Source organism: Leptonychotes weddellii, chromosome 3, assembly GCF_054177405.1.
Source record: "Leptonychotes weddellii isolate Sample4059 chromosome 3, ASM5417740v2, whole genome shotgun sequence".
NCBI classification, from domain to species: domain Eukaryota; kingdom Metazoa; phylum Chordata; class Mammalia; order Carnivora; family Phocidae; genus Leptonychotes; species Leptonychotes weddellii.
Genome location: NC_138371.1, coordinates 124631032 through 124639339, shown reverse-complemented (window position 1 = coordinate 124639339; position 8308 = coordinate 124631032). Strand labels below are relative to the sequence as shown.

Below are 8308 nucleotides of genomic sequence, written 5' to 3'. Positions count from 1 at the left end.
TTTACTCATCCTGCCACCCACCTCCCTCTGGTAACCATCAGTTTGTTCTCTATAGTTAAGAGTCTGTTTCTTGGTTTGTCTTTTTTTTTTTTTTTCCCCCTTTGTTCTTTTTGTTTCTTAAATTCCACATATGAGTGAAATCATATGGTATTTGTCTTTCTCTGACTTATTTCACTTAGCATGATATTCTCTAGCTCCATCCATGTCATTGCAAATGGCAAGATTTCTTTCCTTTTTATGGCTGAATAATATTCGTGTGTGTGTGTGTGTGTGTGTGTACCACATCTTCTTGATCCATTCATCTATTGATGGACACTTTGGAGGTTTCCATATTTCGGCTATTGTTAATAATGTTATAAACATAGGGGTGTGTGTATTATTTTGAATTAGCATTTTTTGATTTTGGAATTATGTACCCGGTAGTGCAATTACTGGATTGTAGGGTAATTTTATTTTTAACTTTTTGAGGAAACTCTACTTTTTTTCCACAGTGACTGCACCAGTTTGCATTCCTACCAATAATGCACAAGGGTTCCTATTTCTCCACATCCTCACCAACACTTGTTTCTTGTGTTGTTTTAGCCATTCTGACAGGTGAGAGCTGATATCTCATTGTGGTTTTAATTTACATTTCCCTGATGAGTGATGTTGAGCATCTTTTCATGTGTCTATTAGTGATTTGTATGTCTTTTTTTTTTTTTTATTTTTTTATTTTTTAAAGATTTTATTTATTTGAGAGAGAGAGAATGAGAGGGAAGAGGGTCAGAGGGAGAAGCAGACCCCCTGCTGAGCAGGGAGCCCGATGCGGGACTCGATCCCGGGACTCCAGGATCATGACCTGAGCCGAAGGCAGTCGCTTAACCAACTGAGCCACCCAGGCGCCCCGTGATTTGTATGTCTTTAGAGAAATATCTATTCATGTCTTTTGCCCATTTTTAAAGTTGGATTATTTGGGAGGGTTTTGTTTGTTTTTGTTTTTTTTTGTCTTTTTGGTGTTGAGTTGTTTAAGTTCTTTATATACTTTGGAAACTAACCCTTTATTGAATATGTCATTTGTCAATACCTTCTCCCATTTGGTAGGTTGCCTTTTAGTTTTGTTGATTGTTTCCTTCACTGCACAGAAGCTTTTTATTTTGATGTAGTCCCAATAGTTTACTTTTGCTTTTATTTCCCTTGCCTCAGGAGATATATCTAGAAAAATGTTACTACAGTTGATGTAAGAGAAATTACTGCCTGTGCTCTCTTCTAGGATTTTTATGGTTTTAGGTCTCCCATTTAGGTCTTTAATCCATTTTGAATTTATTTTTGTATACAGTGTATGAAAGTGGTCCAGTTTCATTCTTTTGCATGTAGCTGATCAGTTTATCCAACACCATTTGTTGAGGAGACTGTATTTTTCCCATTGGATATTCTTTTGTGCTTTGTTGAAGATTAATTGACCATATCATTTATTTCTGGGTTTTCTTTTCTGTTCCATTGATCTATGTGTCTATTTTTGTGCCAGTACCATACTGTTTTGATTATTACAGCTTTGTAATAGAACTTGGAGTCTGCAATTGTGATTCCTCCAGCTTTACTTTTCTTTTTCAAGATTACTTTGTTTGGGGTCTTTTGTGGTTCCATACAAACTTTAGGATTTTTTATTACAGTTCTGTGGAAAATGCTGTTGGTATTTTGAGAGGGATAGCGTTAAAAGTGTAGATCACTTTGGGTAGTATAGGCATTTTAACAATATTTGTTCTTCCTATTTGTGAGCATGGAATGTCTTTTCATCTGTGTCCTCTTCAATTTCTTTCATCAGTGTTTGTCTTCAGAGTACAGGTCTTTCACTGCTTTGGTTAGGTTTATTCCTGGGTATCTTTTTTGGTTTTTTTTTGGTGCATTTGTTAATGGAGTTGTTTTCTTACCTTCTGTTTCATTGTATGGAAATGCAAGAGATTTCTGCCCATTGATTTTTTTTTTTTTTTTTTTTAAATCCTGTGACTTTATTGAATTCATTTACCAATTCTAGTAGTTTTTTGGTGGAGTCTTCAGGATTTTTTATATATAGTATCATGTCATCTGCAAATCGTGAAAGTTTTACTACTACTTTACCAATTTGGATGCCCGTATTTCTTTTTGTTGTCTGATTGCTGTGGCTAGGACTTCTAGTGCTCTGTTGAATAAAAGTGAGAGTAGATATCCTTGTCTTGTTCCTGCCCTTAGGGGAAAAGCTCTGTTTTTCCCCATTGATGATGTTTGCTGTGGTGGGTCTTTCATATATAGCCTTTATTATGTTGAGATACGTTCCCTTTAAACTTACTTTCTGGGAGCTTTTATCATGAATGGATGTTGTACGTTGTCAAATGCTTTTTCTGTGTCTATTGAAACGATCAAATGGTTTTTACCTTTTCTCTTACTGATGTATCACATTGATTGATGGACACTGAACCACCTTTGCATCCCAAGAATAAATCCCACTTGGTCGTGGTGAATGATATTTTTTTAATGTATTGCTGGATTTGGTTTGCTAGCATTTTGTTGAGTATTTTTGCATCCATATTCATCAGAGATATTGGCCTGTAGTTTTTTTTTTTTTTTTTTTTTTGGTGGCATCTTTATTTGGTTTTGGTATTAGAGGGATACTGTCCTCATAGAATGAATTTGGAAGTATTCCTTCCTCTTGTGGGTTTTTTTTTTTTTTTTTTTGGAATTGTTTGAAAATAATAGGTATTAACTCTTCTTTAAATATTTCGTAGAATTCGCCTGAAAAACTGTCTGGTTCTGGACTTTTGTTTGTTGGGAATTTTTTGATTACTGATTCAATCAGGTTATATATTTCTAGGAAATTAATCCTAGATTGTCTAATTTGTTGGCATATAGTTTTTCATAATATCATAATTCTTTGTATTTCTATGTTGTTGATTATTTGTCCTCTTTAATTTGTGATTTTGAGTCTTTTTTTTTTTTTTTTCCATAAGTGTGGCTAAAGGTTTATCAATTTTGTTGATCTTTTCAAAGAACCAGTTCCTGGTTTCATCTGTTTCATTGTTCTTGTAGTTTCTGTATCATCTTAATAGGTGTAATTTGATGTATACTATGGAAGAGGTGAGTTCAGAGTCTTCCTACTTCACTGTCATGGACCAGAACCCCAATTTTTCTTTTTTCTTTTTGTTCCTCTGATTGGATGAATTCCATTGCCTTGTTTTTCCATTTGCTGGTCCTCTCTTCCACTTTAGTCTGCTGTTGAATCTTTTATAGAATTTTTTTTATTGTATTCTTCAGTTCTGATTTCAGTATGGTACTTTTTTTTTTATATTCTTTGTTGAAATTCTCACTTTTCTTATGCATTGTTTTACTACCTTATGGGGCATCTTTATGTCAATTATTCTGAACTCTTTTTCAGGCAAATCACTTTATCTCCATTTCATTAAACTCTTTTTCTGAGGGGGGTGCCTGGGTGGCTCAGTTGGTTAAGTGGCCAACTCTTGATTTTTGGCTTGGGTCATGATCTCAGGGTCCTGGGATCGAGCCCCATGTCAGTCTCCACACTCAGCAGGGAGTCTGCTTCAGCATTCTCTCCCTCTGGCCCCCCCACTTCTAAAAGATATAAATCTTTAAAAAAATTTTTTTCTTAGGTTTTATCCTACTCTTTTGTTAGGAATATATTCCTGTTTTCTTTTTTCCTTTTCCTTGACTTTGTGTTGGTTTCTATGCATACATAAAACAGCCATCTCTCCCAGTCTTGATGAAATGGCTTTGTGTAGATGAATCTAATCATTCATCCATGCTCTACCTTTTTGTTGTGATTAAGTAATAACTTTGTGATTAACTAAGCAGCCTTCTTTGTTCTTAGCAGATCCCAGTAGCTGAGGGTATGCCAAGATCTGGTAGTGTCCTAAAGGCAAGAATCTCAGTCAGCACTTAGATGCAGGCTGACTATAAGCTAGATCCTCAGGCAGCAGCTTGTAAAGTATGCAAGTATACCCCCTTTCAAGGGAAGACTGGGGGATGGGTATTTTTGTTTGCTGCCTTTGTGAATCACTGGTTAAGTACTGTTTCTCTGTTCTAACCCTGTGGGACCTATGAACATAAGCCTCATTAACCACCAGAGCCAGGCAATCAGAGTGTCCCCTGGGTGGTAGCAGCAAAACCCGGAATGCCAGACATGTGCATAAACTCCTTTCTTTTCTTTTTTTTTTTTTAACAAGAGAACAAATCTATACCTTTATTTACTTTTCATTAAATTTAAATCCTTGAGGGGTACAGCATCACATGGATTCTGTGGCCAATGCCTTTAGCACGAAGGTTGCTTCAGAATTTGGCACGAACCATGCCACTGTTTCCATGAGCACAAGTTACTTTTCCCCAGATTACTCTGGTTTTGTTTGGTTTGCCACCAGGAGTCACTGTGTTGTTCTTTGCTTTGTATACATAAGCACATCTCTTGCCTAGATAGAATTCCGTTTCATCTCGAGCATAAACACCTTCAATTTTAAGAAGAACTGTGTGCTCCCTTTGGTTCCGGAGACCCTGCTTATAGCCAGCAAAAATGGCCTTGGACCACAGCCTTCCAGACATTATTTGGCGTTATAGGAGTCCTGTTCCCAGCAGGCCTCCACAGACTCCCAGATGGAGGAAAAAGAAAGGCGAAGCCCATAAACTCCTTTCTTGAAGATACCAATAACCTAGAGCAAGGCAGAGGGAGAACCCAAAGATAGTGCCTTCTAGCATCCCTGGTCTCTGGAAAGTGTTGCAGTCATCCCCTAGATATATGTTAAGTTAGTAGCCATATTCTCAGTCCAAAGCTTTTAAGATAAGCAAATAGGTCTCTTTCATGGAAAGACTGGATTTGTTTCAGTCTCCTGCCTTTCTACTAGGCCTGAGGGGTTAGCCATGGTGAATGTGTGGGAGCCCATGCGACCCCTTTAAGAGCTGTTTCTTAGTTCCCTGTAGCCTAGTAGGTCTTCTGGATAAGCTCCATTGGCTTTCAAAGCTAGATGTTTTGGGAGCCCATCTCTCAGGTGGAAGTCTTAAAAGTTTGGGCACCAGATATGGTGTCCAAACTCTTTACTCCTCAGGAAGAAGCTGGGAGTTGTCAGTTCCTTCCTAGTTGCAGGTTACCATGTTGGGTACAGGCTTTACGGTGAGATTCTCAACCTCTTCTATTCATTTCATTGTGGGATTTTCCTCATTTGCCTGATATGTAGGAGTCTCTCAGCTAGTTTCTAGAATTCTTTCAGAGGAAATTGTCCCATATGTAGCTATAGATTCAGTGTGTCCTTGGGAGGAGGTGAGTTCAGAAGCTTCCTATGTTACTATCTTGAACCAAAACCCTCTTGCTTCTTCTGAACTTCTTAAAAGACCATCTTTAATCCACAGTTCTACTTCCTCACCACAGGCTCATTCTATTTTAAAAGCAACTTTTTCTGTTTCCCTGATTATAAGCATGACTCATACTTACTACAGAAATTTGGAAAATACATAAAATATTTAAAAAAATGAAAATTGCCCATAAGCCCACAGTGCTGATATATCCACTGACTAATGTTCTAGCAGGTTTCCTTTTTAGTCTTTTTATCTGTGTGGCTAGATACAAAAATAGTAGGTGGATGGATGGATAGATGGATAGATCTAACCCAATTTTTTATTTTACAAAATTTAACTCCTACTGAACATAGCACTTTATATTCTGAAGTTTGGTTAAGCATGATATTGTAATCCTAAGTGATTATACTTTGTAAATGTAATGATGGTAATGACTAATATTTCTTCTTTTACTTTGATTATAAGTAGTGTTGTGATAAAGTTCTTATGCTTACATCTTGTCTATATGCCATGCCTAGAACTAGAATTTGTCTATATGCCATGCCTAGAATAACTTTTAAAGCTCTCACTACATCACATCAATTTATATTTGAAAATTGCTTGAAAGGGCATCTTACCAACATTGAGTACTGACCTTCATTTACTTCTTCATGTTTTTTAATCTAGCTTTCCTTGCAACTATGCCGAAGTTGCTTTTCTCCAACTTCTCTGGTGATCTTCTTTTTTTTTTTTTTTTAAGATTTTATTTATTTATTTGAGAGAGAGAATGAGATAGAGCATGAGAAGGGGGAGGGTCAGAGGAAGAAGCAGACTCCCTGCTGAGCAGGGAGCCTGATGTGGGACTCAATCCCGGGACTCCAGGATCATGACCTGAGCCGAAGGCAGCCGCTTAACCAACTGAGCCACCCAGGCGCCCCGGTGATCTCTTAATTCTTGAATTCAAAAGTTCCCTTTTGGTGTCTTCTCCTTCTCTTTCTCCCTGTCTCTGCATAGTTACATGGTCTGCCTCATCTTCCTCTCTCCATCAACATCCTTAATTCTCCATTGCTCTGATCACCTGACTTCTCTGGTTGCTTCTCTTCCCCCTTAAGCTCCTCTGGTGCTGCTCCTCATAGGCCCCTATCCCCTAGTCTTCACCCATTGTCCTTATTAAATACAGGAAGGACTTATTAGGAAGCAGAAGAGGCAGAGGCTGTTCTCAAAGAAGTTAGGCCCATCTAAGATGGACATATGAGTTCTTAGAGCCCTGACAAATAGAAGTCAATGAATCACAGAGGAAGGATAATGACATCAGTCAGGTAGAGAGATTCATTAGGGGGAGGAGGAGGGGAGAATACAGCTTGGTGAAGAGGAGTTGAGAGGACAGACCCGACTGAGAAAGGAGGTATGAGGGTGGGACCTAGTGGCACTAGGTAGTACCCCTATAAGTCTATACCCTGGTCCTGCCAGCTGGCCTCCTCTGTGCTGGGTCCCTTGCCCCTTCCTCTTCCCATTCAATCTCACTACTGCCACCACAGGAAAGGCAGACAGCTGAGGCTGGTGGAAGACAAGCAGCTCAGGGAAAGGCCAGGCAGTGTGTGTCATGTATAGGCTATGGGGACTACAGAGAAGGGGAGGGAAGCACCAAACCACAATCAAAAATTTTGTCTTGAACCTAGAGGTCTGTGTTGTATGGCTCATGGTCTCACCTCCCTGCCCCCCTAATTAGCTCTGATTCAGGCTCAGGACAAGGTCTCACCTTGCTCTGTTCAGTTTTCAGTCAGTAGATCTAAAAAAATGTCTAGCATTCCTGGAAATTCTGAGATCCATGGGGTGGATCTGTCCCTTCAGAACCAGGGACAGCAACATCAATTGCATTATAAAGATGGGATGGGAGGCCAAGCTCCTCCCCCCACCCCTTTGTCTTATTACCTACAGCATTTTTGTGCCAGGAGAGACCATTACTTAGAAAAGCATTACTGTTCTCCTTAGAACAGCCACAATGCTTCAACATCTTAATGGAAAGAAAATTATCAGTGTGATCACAATCAAAGACCTTGAGTCTCTAAGGGAATATTAGTCCTTTCCTATCCATCTCAGACCTGTGGAAAGAGTAGAGACCTCACATCTGTGGAATTAACATTTGAGCTTTAGACTCCTTGTAAGAACTGATGAGCTGGAGTCAGTCACTTAGGGAGCATCTGTGTAGTTTTGTCTTTTTTTTTTTTTTTTTTTGAACTGGTTGTCTTTTGAGAGAGAGAGTGTATACTTGAGAGAATTGTTAATATCTCAGAATATTTCTCTTGCAAATATCAGAGTTATATATATATTTTAATATTTATATTTCATTCATTCAGTGGAGATACCTGAGTGCCTACAACATGCCAGGCACAACCGTAGATGCTGTGGGTTTGCCATGATTAAGACAGAAAAGGTACAGGATTCCCCCACTATTCAAAAGCATAGTGTTCCTATGAAACCTTTTGTAAACCAATGGCATAAAAAAGCAATTATTAATTTATATGGAAAAAATTTTGAGTATTCCCAGACCCAAACAATAACCTCTCTTAGGCTTTTCTGAAACCTTGGGACACATCTTGCCAACGAATGTACGCAATAAATTGGGATAAAGCACATGTACTCACAAACACCATTCAAAGCTATGGCGTGCTGAGATGTTGAGACGTTGAGTGAGTTCCTGGAGAAGGAGCTTGGTGGTGCCGCTCTTGCTGCTCAGGGGGTGTGCTGCCTCTCTCTAATTACTTGTTGCAAAACAAATGCTGAACACTGTTTTTACTTTGTGCCTTTTCTCCTAAAAGTGAAAATCCTCTTTGGGTATCGGTTAGTGGAAACAGGTACTAATATAGGTCTTTTGTAAAAGCATGGTGTAGTATAAACTTTCAAAAAGCAGGGATACCTGCACCTGCCCTTACATCTATTTGAAGGACACAGAGTAATCAAAGAGACAAATGAGTAAGATACTTTTGGACTGTAATGTGTAGAAAATAAAACAAGGCTAGAG

General features: G+C 38.6%; 1 pseudogene; it reads right to left on the bottom strand.

The window, feature by feature from the left end:
- Nucleotides 1-3679: 3679 nt before the first annotated feature.
- On the bottom strand, nucleotides 3680-4627 carry LOC115936921 (large ribosomal subunit protein eL33 pseudogene; annotated as a pseudogene).
- Between the last annotated feature and the right edge of the window lie 3681 nt (nucleotides 4628-8308).